Here is a 12,823-nt window from a genome sequence, read left to right as displayed (position 1 = left end):
GGGTGCAGCCCCACGTTACTGTCTGTCACCAGAACTGCAATCACTGTTGCACAATGCAATTGTGATGGCTATGAATGACATGGTCTGGTGTTGAGGGTCTACAGGTTCCAGGACTGAGGGCTGGGATGTATGTTCCTCATGTTCATGCTGTCTAGAATGTAACATGTCAAATATAGCTTGCAATTGGTAGCAGGGGACATACTGCAGTGTCCCCCAGATATGTCTAGCAGCTGAACCACGATTTTTGCAGGTTGAGCATTCACTTTACAATTTCTGAGTTTGTGAGTGGTTGGTAGTATACTGCATTTTGTCCATTCTTTGAGGTGTTCTAATGGTGTCATCAGTCAGGGCTCTAGTGAGTGTCCTGTGTCACATGAAATGTAAAGACATATCGGCTGTAGAATTGTATACATACCACCTTTAGCTATAGATATGTGACACATGTTACTGCACTTACTTATTTGATGTCTCTATGGAATATCATTGGAAGGAAGTGATCGTAGAGATGACTTATGTGTCATATGAGGGAATCGTGCACTGCTAGGATGTTGTGCAGACACAGTGATTACCAGCCTGTCTCTCTGCTGCACACTTCCTGGCAGTTGATGGAATGGTAAACCTTCCTATTGATATAATTTTGTAATAAGTAATAAATAACATAAATAAATATGTATGCAACCTATAGCCTCCAGCTGGTGGGCAGAATCATAGATGTATGGCAGCTGCTGTTACCCCTGTAGTGTTAGAGAAACTGATATGCTCATCATCCCTGATTAACAGAAATTTATTGGGAAACTTGGAAAGTGCACCAGCAGTGACTTCCTATGGAAAACAAGGATCAAAGAGATCCACGTTACCAGGCTGAACTGGAAAAGACTGACCCTCATACAGTTTGACCTCGATAACAGAGAAACATTACCAAAACGTACCAGACTACATTTTGTTTTACATAAATAAAACCCTTATAAGTGTATTAGTTCAGATACTATATATATATATGTATATATATATATATATATATATATATATATATATATATATATATATATATATATATATATGGTACTTTTAAAGCTCCTCATATTACTTGTATATTACTATGGTGTTGTGGTGAGGAGCTTTGGCTCAAGATCAACATTATGAGTTTCACCATTTCTGTGCTCACTGTTTCTGTACATACTCCACTTCTGTAATTTAGCAATTTCATGTTTTTGCACATATTACTTGGGCATATTTACATAATATTTACTTAATAAACATTCACAATCTGTAATCCATTGTGTATTTGTGATGTGTTAATCTTTAGTACTTCTGTTCTATTCCAAAAGCTGCATGTCAAATGAACCATTCTTAAAAGAGATCTGTTTTTTGTAACATACCTGTTAATTTTATATCTTCTTCATTTACAGTGGAACATTAAGGAAAGATTATAGCCACTTTTGACAAAAAAGACTGTTATGCAAAATGACATACATCATGAGAGATGTGCATGTGAATTGGTTTTGCATGGAATATGGATTTCTTTTGCATAACCATAATACATGTCATAGATATCAAAACAATATATAATGGAAGACTTTTGATGACCATGACAAATCCTGCATAGCTTGTCACTGAAAGTTTTAAAACCAGACTAAGGGAGCCATTAGCAGGAAAATGTACTGGAGCAGGAGTACTAAACAAGAGTAATTAATATCACAAAATAAGCAAAGCCCTAAAAGAAGGATAATTAATTAGCTGGGAATCCAAAATTTAGCTACACGGGTTTCAGCTGAGCACATGGAAGACATGGACAGACTACCTGGCAATCCAGGGCATCTTAGCTCACCGAATGATGAGGGAATGTTATAACATACTCAACCAGCAATGAATACTTACAGAGATGCAGAAAATTAATGGAAAGTTGGAGAGATTTATGGAACAAACCACCTTGACATAATCCCAGATCCTGGCTGTTCTTACTGATCACTGATGTACTGCTTAATATGGAAAAAGAGAACAAAAGCTGAAAAGGGAGGAGCCCTAACTGAATGGACATTATACAGGAGAAATGCATCAATTCTGAGGTTAAAACCTGGAGGAAGAACTTGCAGATAATGGGGTTCCTAAAGAAGATGGAAGAATGGGACTCCATTCAATTTGTCATCTAGCATTTGGCACTTTGATCAGGGCTACTAAAGAGTAATAGCCATTTGGAGAGAGAGCTCATACAGTATACATCCCAGGGGTACTTATACCATGCCACTGCAGCCACATTCTTGGCCATCTGGAGACCTATGTAATGAAAGACCAATTAGTATCAGTAATTTGGAAGCTGGGAAAAATGTGTATAGCTGGGGATTGTCAGGTCTTTATCAAGAATGATTTATCTCCAGCTACAAGATAAAAGTGAGCTCAGTTATATGAAGGAATATAGTATTTTCAAGCCCAAAGTCTGCCATTCAGATTCCTGTACACATTTTGCAAAATCCAGTTGAGTGGGAGCCTGGACACTTTCTATTGCATTAAAGTTTCTGAATTTCATAAGAGGATTACATTCTCAGTCTGGGACATCTGAAATTACTGCAGACATAGCAGAACAAGGGACTGGAAGACATCAGGTGTTTCAAACCACTGAGGTGGGACAGGGAAATCCTTTACCAATCTTTAAGTCCATGTAGCTGCCAAAAGTGAGATGATCAGCATAGTTGTTGGTGAATAGAAATTGCCCACTTAGGAATTCTGACACAATAAGAGGCCCAAAGTGAGGGTTTTTTGATACAAAGGGGATTACCTTGGTAGGAAGTGTTCTGTATTTAGTGTTTAGCCCCCCACTCCAGATTCCCCCAGTCTGAGTTCTGAAAAGTAATGTAGATTTTAATAGAAATCCAGAAAAGTTACACTGTACCTAGACTACTAAAACATGGTTTCTAGCCTAGAAGATATATAAGGAGGTCCCAGGGCAATGTGCACCCCAAGGCTGGTAGGTGCATGGAGAGCTACATGAAGGTGATTGATTTAGCTGATCTTGCCTGCATGCAATTAGGCAGTTCAGATTTCACTTTCTTTTTACTACAATATTATTTGATGTCTATGATTGACAAGCTTTACATCTTCTCATAGTATGCATAATCTGTTGACACAATCACCAGTTTTAACATCTGAGTATACACCTGTTGAAGTACAGGTAGCACTCACAGCTGCTGTGAGTCCCAAGCATTAGTATTTACCAGCCTGTTATTGCAATAGCCTGGGTTTAAGGCATGGTATAAGGATATATTTGAGGTGAACTGGAGGAATGCATTTTGAGACTAACCAGACTGGATTACAGCTTGGGACAGCCTGAAAAAAAAACATATAGACAACAGGATTAAAGTACATAGTAGGGAACTCTAGAGGTTGTGGCATGGGTTCTAAAAGGCATGATGAATGAACAACGGAGCATATAAGCTGGGGAGGAGGTAACAACTGCCAGCAGTAATAAAACAGCTAAAACTGAGGCCTACAAGAGAGATGTGGAATAAATATTAGACAGAAAATGGGCACTTCTGAAGGAGTGAATCAAGGACTTCTTTTTGTAAAATAATCTGATATATCAGTGAAGTCTCACTCTGAAGTTGAGACATCAAAGTGCTGTAGAACAGAACTAGATGTGCATTCAGTGGGCACTAACTTGCCTTCTTCCCACCTGCTGAATATACAAGAAGCCTTTCAGTAATGTAATATGAATCTATACTCTTCTAAGCGGGAAGGTAAGGAGACAGATTTGAAACTATTGGCATTTTTAGATTAGACGGATAAAAGAAGGCTACAGAACTGGTGGGCCAAGGAGTTGTTGACCTCCACTTAATTACAGGAGCTGGAGAAAATGCTTTTAAAACAGCCTTTGGGGAAAACACCAAGGTCTGATGGCCTGCCACTAAAGTCCTGGAGAGTCCTAGGAAGTCAAGGGAAAACAAAAACTAATTAAAGTTGTTTAACACAGTGTTTGACAACAACAGGGCTTCAGAGACATGAAGAGAGGTAGTGATAGCTGTGGTAGCAGAGGAAGAGAAAAATCTCAGACTCTGGTCCTCCCAGGACCCATATCAGTACTGAGTCATGGCTACAAATTAACCAAATAAACAATAAAACCATGAAAAGTATCGAAGTGCAACCAGCACAAAGAATTAAAAAACTGGAAATCCACTTTATTTATACAAACGTTAAGGGCTTTCGTCCCAACATCTCATAGGGACTTCTTCATTGTTTGGTTATTCAACAGATTGTTTCTGACCCACAAGGGAGGATCATGCCTGAACATTTAGAAGTGTGTGAACTTAAATGGCAAATGTGGTTAAATACCAAATGTGCCCCCAGGATTAAATGAGTATACTAGTATCAATTGTGTTTTAAGGTTAAAAAGTTTTGAAAGCTTTTAATAGGTTGTTTTAATTATTCAAGTAATTGCACTCATTATTATATTGTTTAAGATCATTGGCTAATTATACTCTGTTTAAGCCAACATGATTATGTGTATAACTGAAGTGTTTTTTGTGAGTTGTTAGTTCTGAAGAAGTCCCTATGAAATGGTGGGACGAAAGCACTTAACTTTTGTATAAATAAAGTGGATTTCCAGTTTTTTAATTCTTTGTGTTGGTTGCACTTCGATACTTTTCATGACTACAAATTGTTTATGTCAATAAAAGTTAACAGGATATGGAAATATATTCCTGAGCTAATAAATCTTGGTCAGTGTGGATTTGTGGGACTGTGGCAGATATTTTATGACACCTTTAAGATGTCTACTATTGAAGGGGACACAGAGGATTTGATGGGGATGGAGTGGTGCTGATAAACCTGGACACTGAAAAGGTATTTGATAAAGGGAAGCGGCCAAACTTAAGGGAAGTGTTGAGGAGGCATGCATTTCAGCCAAGAATTACAGAGTTGCTCTTTCTGCTGTAGTGGGGAGACCAGACCAGACTTAAGATAAGTGGAGGGATATCATATCTCGTTGTACTAAATAAGGGGACAAAACTAAGGTGACTTTTCTCCCCAATACTGCCTGCACCGCACATTGAACCATTAACACTGGCACTCTGAGAATTAAGTATAGAAGTGTACAGGCTGAGAGAGATATGAAGGTGTCACTCTTTGTATATATATATATATATATATATATATATATATATATATATATATATATATATATTGGTATATCTAGCAGATCCAAAAAAGATATGGCATAGTTATCTGAGGAACTGAAAAATGTTAGTGTCATCTCCAGTTGCAAAATAAACATAGATAAAGCTAGGGCTTTTGCAGTAAGCTACATGCCATCTGAACCCAGGATGAGTATCCATACCTATGGTTGATGAGGTTTGTAAAATGCCTATGAGTGCTGTTTGTGTTTAATTTAACTATGTCAGCAGCTAAAACAAGAGCACTTGTTTTTATTAGGGTAAGATGAACAAGTTCAGTTTGCATGACTTCATTTAAATACTGATGATATTGACCACTAACCAGGTGATAACCAGGAAAAGGGAAATGAAGAAAATCCACAGGTAGCTAATGAGAAGGTTACTCCGCAAGAGATTCATAAAAGGCAAAGCAAGGGTCTGAGTGTACTAGCATAAGAAATGACTGGAAGTGGATACTATGAGAATATTGGGAAGGGAGTGTCTAAAAACAGGGAAAACTAAAGTGTGAGAAAGGTAAATCTGATGCCCATCATAGAAATGAGGCACTGCAGGGTATGCATTAATTTGTTAAGTAGCTACAGTGTAAATCCGCTATGTTTGAGGTGTTCAAAGTCAGGGAAATGTGAGAATGTTGGCCAACAATAAAGGTTAAAGGCATTGACTTTAAATGCACCATTAAACAGGTATACAGGTAACAGAAAAAATATCGTGGTTAGATCTGCAGTAAGTAAATAGTCCAAATAGAAGAATGACACGTGACAATTATTTAATTTAAATGGAAAATGGATAGAGTGTTTGTGAACTAGATAACTTATGTTAATTTCATTTGTGCTATATATTAATTCTAAGATGAAACTTATCTTGTTCTAGTTTATTGTTTTGGTTTGGATGTTTAATAAAGTTTTGGTTCTTAAAAAAATATAAAATAATTACTTTTTTATATAACAAAGGACTATTTGTAAATATATATTGTGACATTACTGAAGCAAAGTATTCAGAGCTTCTAAATGTTTTCTCATATCAAAGACAATATTTAGTAAATAAGCAACATAGACATGTTTTGGTGGTAGTTAAATAAGCAGGTAATAATATATTAGTAATATTTAGCTAATTAGAAAAATACACTTGATATGTGCAGATGCAAATTGGCTGTTTGGAGTAAAAATAAAATTTGTGCATTGAAAAGCACAGTGGGGTACAACATCTGAATGAGACATTAAAATGGTAGATTGTATTGACTGTGCTGGTGTCTTTCCTGTAGCGTGGAAGGTAGATCAATATTTATAAAAGAATACCTAAAACCCAAAAATCAACAAAATAAACTTAGAGCTAAACATTTCTCATGCGATATTTTTTATTCATTTAACTGGGTAAATCCACTGGGCACAAGTGGGTCTTTTCATGCCAACCTAGGAAAAGTCTGTGTTTAAGTGACTTGTTCAGAGACCTACAAAAGACCAATGAAGACTCCTGCCGGGTCTATGCTTATTCATCGAATGGTAAAAGGTTTCAACAACATTACATAGTAAATGCCATTCATAGAAACCTCCTCATGTAAGAGGCTGCACCCCCAACATCCTCGCTAATTATATATACCACCTCCGAGATCACACTACAGTGGGGAAAGGGCAAATTACTTTATCCCTACTGTAATGCGATCTTAGTCAGAATGGCTCAATGAATGACATGTTCGACGATATATGCCATCCGATGCTTTGTTTTTCAATGGATAGACATAGACCCACTCCTGCCATCTAACCCAGGACTACAGGATAAAACTTGTTAGCAGCTTATAGCCTTAAGTCTGTGAAGTAAATTGCCAGGCAAAGTAGTAATACTGAAAATAATGCAGTAAGAATCTGCCATATACCATGCATGCATGTTCCTTAAAGAGCATGAGATGTTTAGGACATTGGATAGAAATTGGAGTGTAAACCTCATTGAAAATAAAGGGCAGTATTCATAGTCCAGGGCTTTGCATTTTTGTAGCATTGATCTGAAAGAGTGATGCAACTTAGTTATGCAAATCCCAGACTTCAAGATGACTATGGAAATGCAGAGAACATTTTATGAATATGCTCCTCCCATCGCAAAAACGCAACATGATTAATGCATAAGCAATAGGAGAACAGCTACCATGCTGTTAAGGGCCTTTACATGTATGTGCATGTTCAGTTCACAGACACAAATCTGTAATGAGCTCATATGCATACAAAGTGTGTAAATAGCCCTGAATTTAAGCCAGCAAGCAGCAGTTTTCAGGGAAAATATGGAGATGCAAGGGGAGATTAGTTGGTGCTTCTGCATACCTGGACATTTTTACTGAAGGCTTCGCTTGGGTAACTGCTTCATTTTGATGCTTGTGCATACCTGGATTTACTGAAGGGGTCACTTTAGAAAATGTCTCATTTTAGTTCTTGTGCATACCTGGACATATTAATGAAGGGGTCGCTTGGGTGATTGTTTCATTTCAGTGCTTGTGCATACCTGGACATATTGCTGAAGGGGTCAGTTGGAGAAATGTTTTTATTTTGGTGCTTGTGCATAGTAGGGCATGTTACTTAAGTGGTTGCATGGGGAAATGTTTCATTTTGGTGGTTATGCATGCCTGGACATATTAATGAAGGGGTTGCTTGGATGAATGCTTCATTTCAGTGCTTGTGCATACCTGGACATATTATTGAAGGGGTCATTTAGAAAAAAGTTTCATTTTGGTGCTTGTGGCTATTAGGCATGTTACTGAAGGGGTCTGTTGAGTGACTGTTTCATTTTAGTGCTTGTGCATACTAGGGCATGTTGCAGAAGGGATTGCTTGGGTGAATGTTTAATTTTGGTGCTTGTGCATACTAGGGAATGTTACTGAATGGATTGCTGGGGGAATAATTAATTTGTGTGTCAAGGAAATGCTTGTGCATACATGGTCAGACTGCTGAAGTGATCGCCGGGCAAAATAATTTAGTGCCATTTTAGTGCTTGTGCATACTTAATACAAGCTAATGAAAGGAATGGGGGAAATAATTCATTAGTGCATCAGGGAAGTGCTTGTGCACACTTAGATAAACAAGTTTGTGGATTGCATCTCCATTAACATAGGAGAAGTACTGCTTTTGACAAGGGATGTGTGTACCACAAGGATGTCAGACTATGAATTGTAAAACCTCCTCATTATCATACTATGTATCACAATATTTCTCATTTGCATCCCATCATTAGTATAAATTGCCTCTATGAATCTCTGCTTTGCTACGCTCATTCGTAAGCATCAGGAATATCCCTATCACATTTGCGCAAGTGACTACAAATACTGGCCATAATTCTTATTGGGATTTTGACTGTCCAGACACTGACTGTATATAATAGTCAATAACTAATAAATAAATATGCCTATGAATTAATTACATACATAAAAAATTCTGGAAATACTTGTACAAAATCCAACTGCAGATGGAAATAAGGCTAGAATATTTCTGCTTGACACCCACGATTATACCCTCTATAAATAAAACAGCTCATCATGCCATCATCTTCAACATAAGAATCAAATCAAGTTAAGTCACTCTTCCAGTGAAAACTATGATGCAGTAAATGACATTGTTATGAAAACTGGCATACTGTAATTAAAGACCATATCAATTCTGCTCAGGATACTCTCCATGTGAACTTCCTAACTTCTGCATTCATGAACACATACTGATAAGACAAACACATAGGTAAATTTAACAGCAACAACAAAAATGGTGGAATCACAAACTTAATAATATCTGCAGAAGAAAAAAGAGGTACTGCTTAACTTTCAAAAATACCAGAATCTTTTTTGGTCCAATTTTTTTTATTAAAATCTTTCTGAATAACAAATATAATAACACAATTATATATTCTTCTAGAGTTTTATAGGTAAATAAAGAACAAAGAACAATTTGACAAGTAACTATTTACAATATATACAGACATGCCTGAAAAAAATAAAAGAGAATAATTAAGTTAACTTACTTGGATTTTAACAAATGTCATTTGATAGTAAATTATGCTTTAAGACCGAATAATCTCTAATTATATTTAAAACCCATTCAATTTGTAGAAGTGAAGTTTTGCAAGTAAACATCAGTAAATGATAAAACTTAAGTCAATGGATTTTTAATTAATATCTTTGGAAATATCCTGCTTTTCTTTATAATAGTCTCTCTGAAAGCAGTCTCTGGAAAGGATGATAAGAATTCTTCAAGTTTTGGTAAACATGGTGCTTTCCATTTTCTTGTGTGATGCTTTTCCTTGCAATGGCTAAAATTGTCCATAGTAGATAACAATTCTCCAAGTTCATTTCATTCATATCACATATCTTTTACATTAAATAAAATTTAAATTTTGAATAAAGAAAATGATTCTGGCCAAAAGGCTTTAAGAAAATATATATATCCAACTTCGGCATTCAACATCACCTTCTTTATTAAATTTTGCTTTTTTGTTGAGTATTAGAAAGATTCTGTATAAAAATCTCAGTGCGAAAATACACCAATATTGTACCCAAGAGGTGCTTTTATAGATTTCAACAGTTGGCTTCAACTTTCTTTTGATAACATAGGTTCATAGATTAGTACTAAGCTAACTGCCCTTGCGAGCCATTTTAAGCCTAGCCAATTATCCCTTGTGAAACTCAAACCCTGCACTTTGTGTTTGCAAGAGAAACACCTTAACCATTAGGCCACCCTCCCAACTCATAAATTAGTACTAGGCTATCTGCCCTTGTGGGCCATTTATGTCTAGTCAATTACCCCATGTAAGAATCAAACCCTGCACCTTGTGTCTATAAGGTAAACATTTTACCATTAAACCAACCTCCTAGTATTATGTCATAGTGTAATGCTATCCTAATATTTATTATTTAATTGTTTTATATGTGTTAAAAATCTTATAAAAATTTGAAATCATATTTTCCAATTAAAAGTTATTGTATAAAATTTAATGTAAAATGTCTACTAGTTTTTGTTTCTTTATACTGAGAGTGTGCTAAAGGAAGAAATTTATCCTATGCAAGAAACCTAATATTCTGCAAAATAAACTAGTCTTGTGGATGTAAGTTATACTATGTTGTCAATGTTTGTAGTGCCATTATTTTTGTTCCTTTTAAACAATTGTACCAACTTATTAAATTATTTTCTAAGATAGCTAACCTTTGATTTTGAGTTTTCCTAAAAAATCTTTTGTGATATTAAAGGAAATTAATGTGTCATATCACATTTTGAGATCTATATTACTTAAAAATATGTTTAGATCTATGCATCTGGAATGGATAGGTGAGGTGACATTAAACTACATGCAATTACATAAACATCTCCAAAATAGATTATTTCTGTTATTATTTTAATGAACTCAGTTTTCATCTTGCTTCTATTAAATAGTGAACAATATAATGGTTTCCAATTTGAGTTATATTGGGGTGCTAACCAGTCAAAAATAAAACTTTAAAAAATGTTGCCTTAATATATATATATATATATATATATATATATATATATATATATATATATATATATATATATATATCCATATCTGTAAAATGTATACTTCCTGCCTCCCTTGATCTAGAGTGGTAGTGGTAAGCTATTCTATTTTTTTTTTAAAACCAAAGAAAATTTAATAATGTTTTATTACTTTTTTTTACTTCCAAGATGGGTGCACACTGATCTACAGCATAACTTCAGCTCTTCAAGAAAATAAGAAAAAGAAGTCTCATTTAAAATACAATTTTGTAAAATTCATTTACTGGATAGTAAATGCACTGCCTGGATGCCAATGAAGAAAACATTTGGAAAACCTAAATGAAAATCACCCAGAAAAGATGAAGAGAAAACACTGTCTGATAAGGATTCTGCAGCTGTTCAGCAAAAAAGCAGTTCAAGCTTCAACTTTGGTTCAAGAGATGGCTTCCAGCAGTTTAGAGGAAAAATAAATCAAGTGTACTTTGAGGTGAGTAAAATAAATGAAAGGTTGAAGGAATATATCAATTCAAACAACAAAAGGCTGAAAAATAAAAGAAGTGTTAACTAGCCATTCAGATGAACTGATGAAACTGCAAAATCAGAGGTTAACATGAAGAAAAAGCTGCCTGAATATCAGGTTTATCAAGAAGAACTATTTAAAAAAAAACTGGACTTAGAAGATAGAGCACACAGACAAAACATGATATTTTCTGCTGTACCAGAGAAAAAGGAAGGAATGGACTATTCATTTTATGAAAGTACAAATCAGCAACTAGACTGGTATTCCACAGCAGAATTTGTTAACTGAAAGGGCACATTGGGTGTATGCTTCAAGCCTGGCCACAAGAAAGCAGCAAAGATCTATATTAGTAAAGATGTAATCATACCAGCATAAAGAGTTGATCCAGACAAAATTGTGGTGCTAGGGCAATGTATTAAAAATTGGAGACAGCAGGGTGTTTGTAGAAAACTATTACTCAATGGACACCAGGCAAAAGAGACACAAATTTATTGCAGCAATCAGGGAATGTCAAGAGGAAGATGAGAGATTCATGCTGCCTCAGCTAGCTGTCTTCAAAGTGTTTTTTTCCCTTATAGGATCAAAGTCATTTTTGATGCAGAACAGGCTAATAAGAAAATAAAAAAAAGTTTAGCCAATAAAAAGTGAGTCAGCAAGCAGAAAGGGACTCTGCTTTTTATTCTTTTGACAGTAAAGTTCATAGAGAGACTTTGCCAGTGAAATCTTTTCCAATGTTTCAAATGAAAATGCTTGAGAGACAGAAAAAATAGGAGGTGACTAGAATAATCAACAGTACCATGAACTTGAACTAGAGTCTGGTGTTGGGAGATGGAGATGAGCAGGAAGAAGACCAGCAACTCTGAAATTAGTGAATAACTGAAAGACTGTAAAGTATCTTACATTGGACTTTTGTTAACTCTGTTAAACTTGTGGATGGGCTGTAAAACATATACCCCATTTTGTATCATTAATGTTTGGAAGGACATTAAAATGGGGAAACTAAGTGTAACTAAAACAATTTCTTACTAGTATTGGTATAAAACATTTCATGACATAAACTGCATATTATATACAGTAAAACAGTTTTGTTTAGTGAGTAGTGAGGGGTATTTTAAATATAGGGGAGTCTTTTTTGTGATTGTTATTTATTATTTTTATTTATTTATTTTACATTTGTTAACCGGGCTAGTCCAGCTGGATACATGTCCATTTTCAGTGGAGGCCCGAGGAGAAAAGCTCCGCTACAATATTAAATAAACATGTTAAAAAAGACTAGTATATTTTTAAAATATTTAGAATTAAGCTAAAGTAAAATGAAACATAAAAAGGACCAAGGTATGATAGAGGAAACAATCAAATTGAAACTACTGCAGTTAAGTATGGCATAAAGCTACACCTCTAGCATGGACAGAGATTAAGTTAATGTTACATACATACATGTTATATGTATTCAAGATATTAAAGTAAACAAGTACTTTTTCAGTTGCAAGAAATCTAGGTTTTAAAGTATAACAAGACAAGCAAGGCTGGACAAAATCAAGTTTAATGTTGGACTTCAGGGATGGTTGTACATTAAATGATAGCTTAATTTCAACTCTCTTTGTGAGAAAACAAAATCTCAGAAGAGAAAGCAATTAAACTTATATTTTGGGGTACATTTCAGT

Source organism: Protopterus annectens, chromosome 1.part2 (assembly GCF_019279795.1).
Source record: "Protopterus annectens isolate FY-2018-M chromosome 1.part2, PAN1.0, whole genome shotgun sequence".
Classification (NCBI taxonomy): Eukaryota; Metazoa; Chordata; order Ceratodontiformes; family Protopteridae; genus Protopterus; species Protopterus annectens.
Note: the sequence above shows the minus strand (reverse complement) of the source record.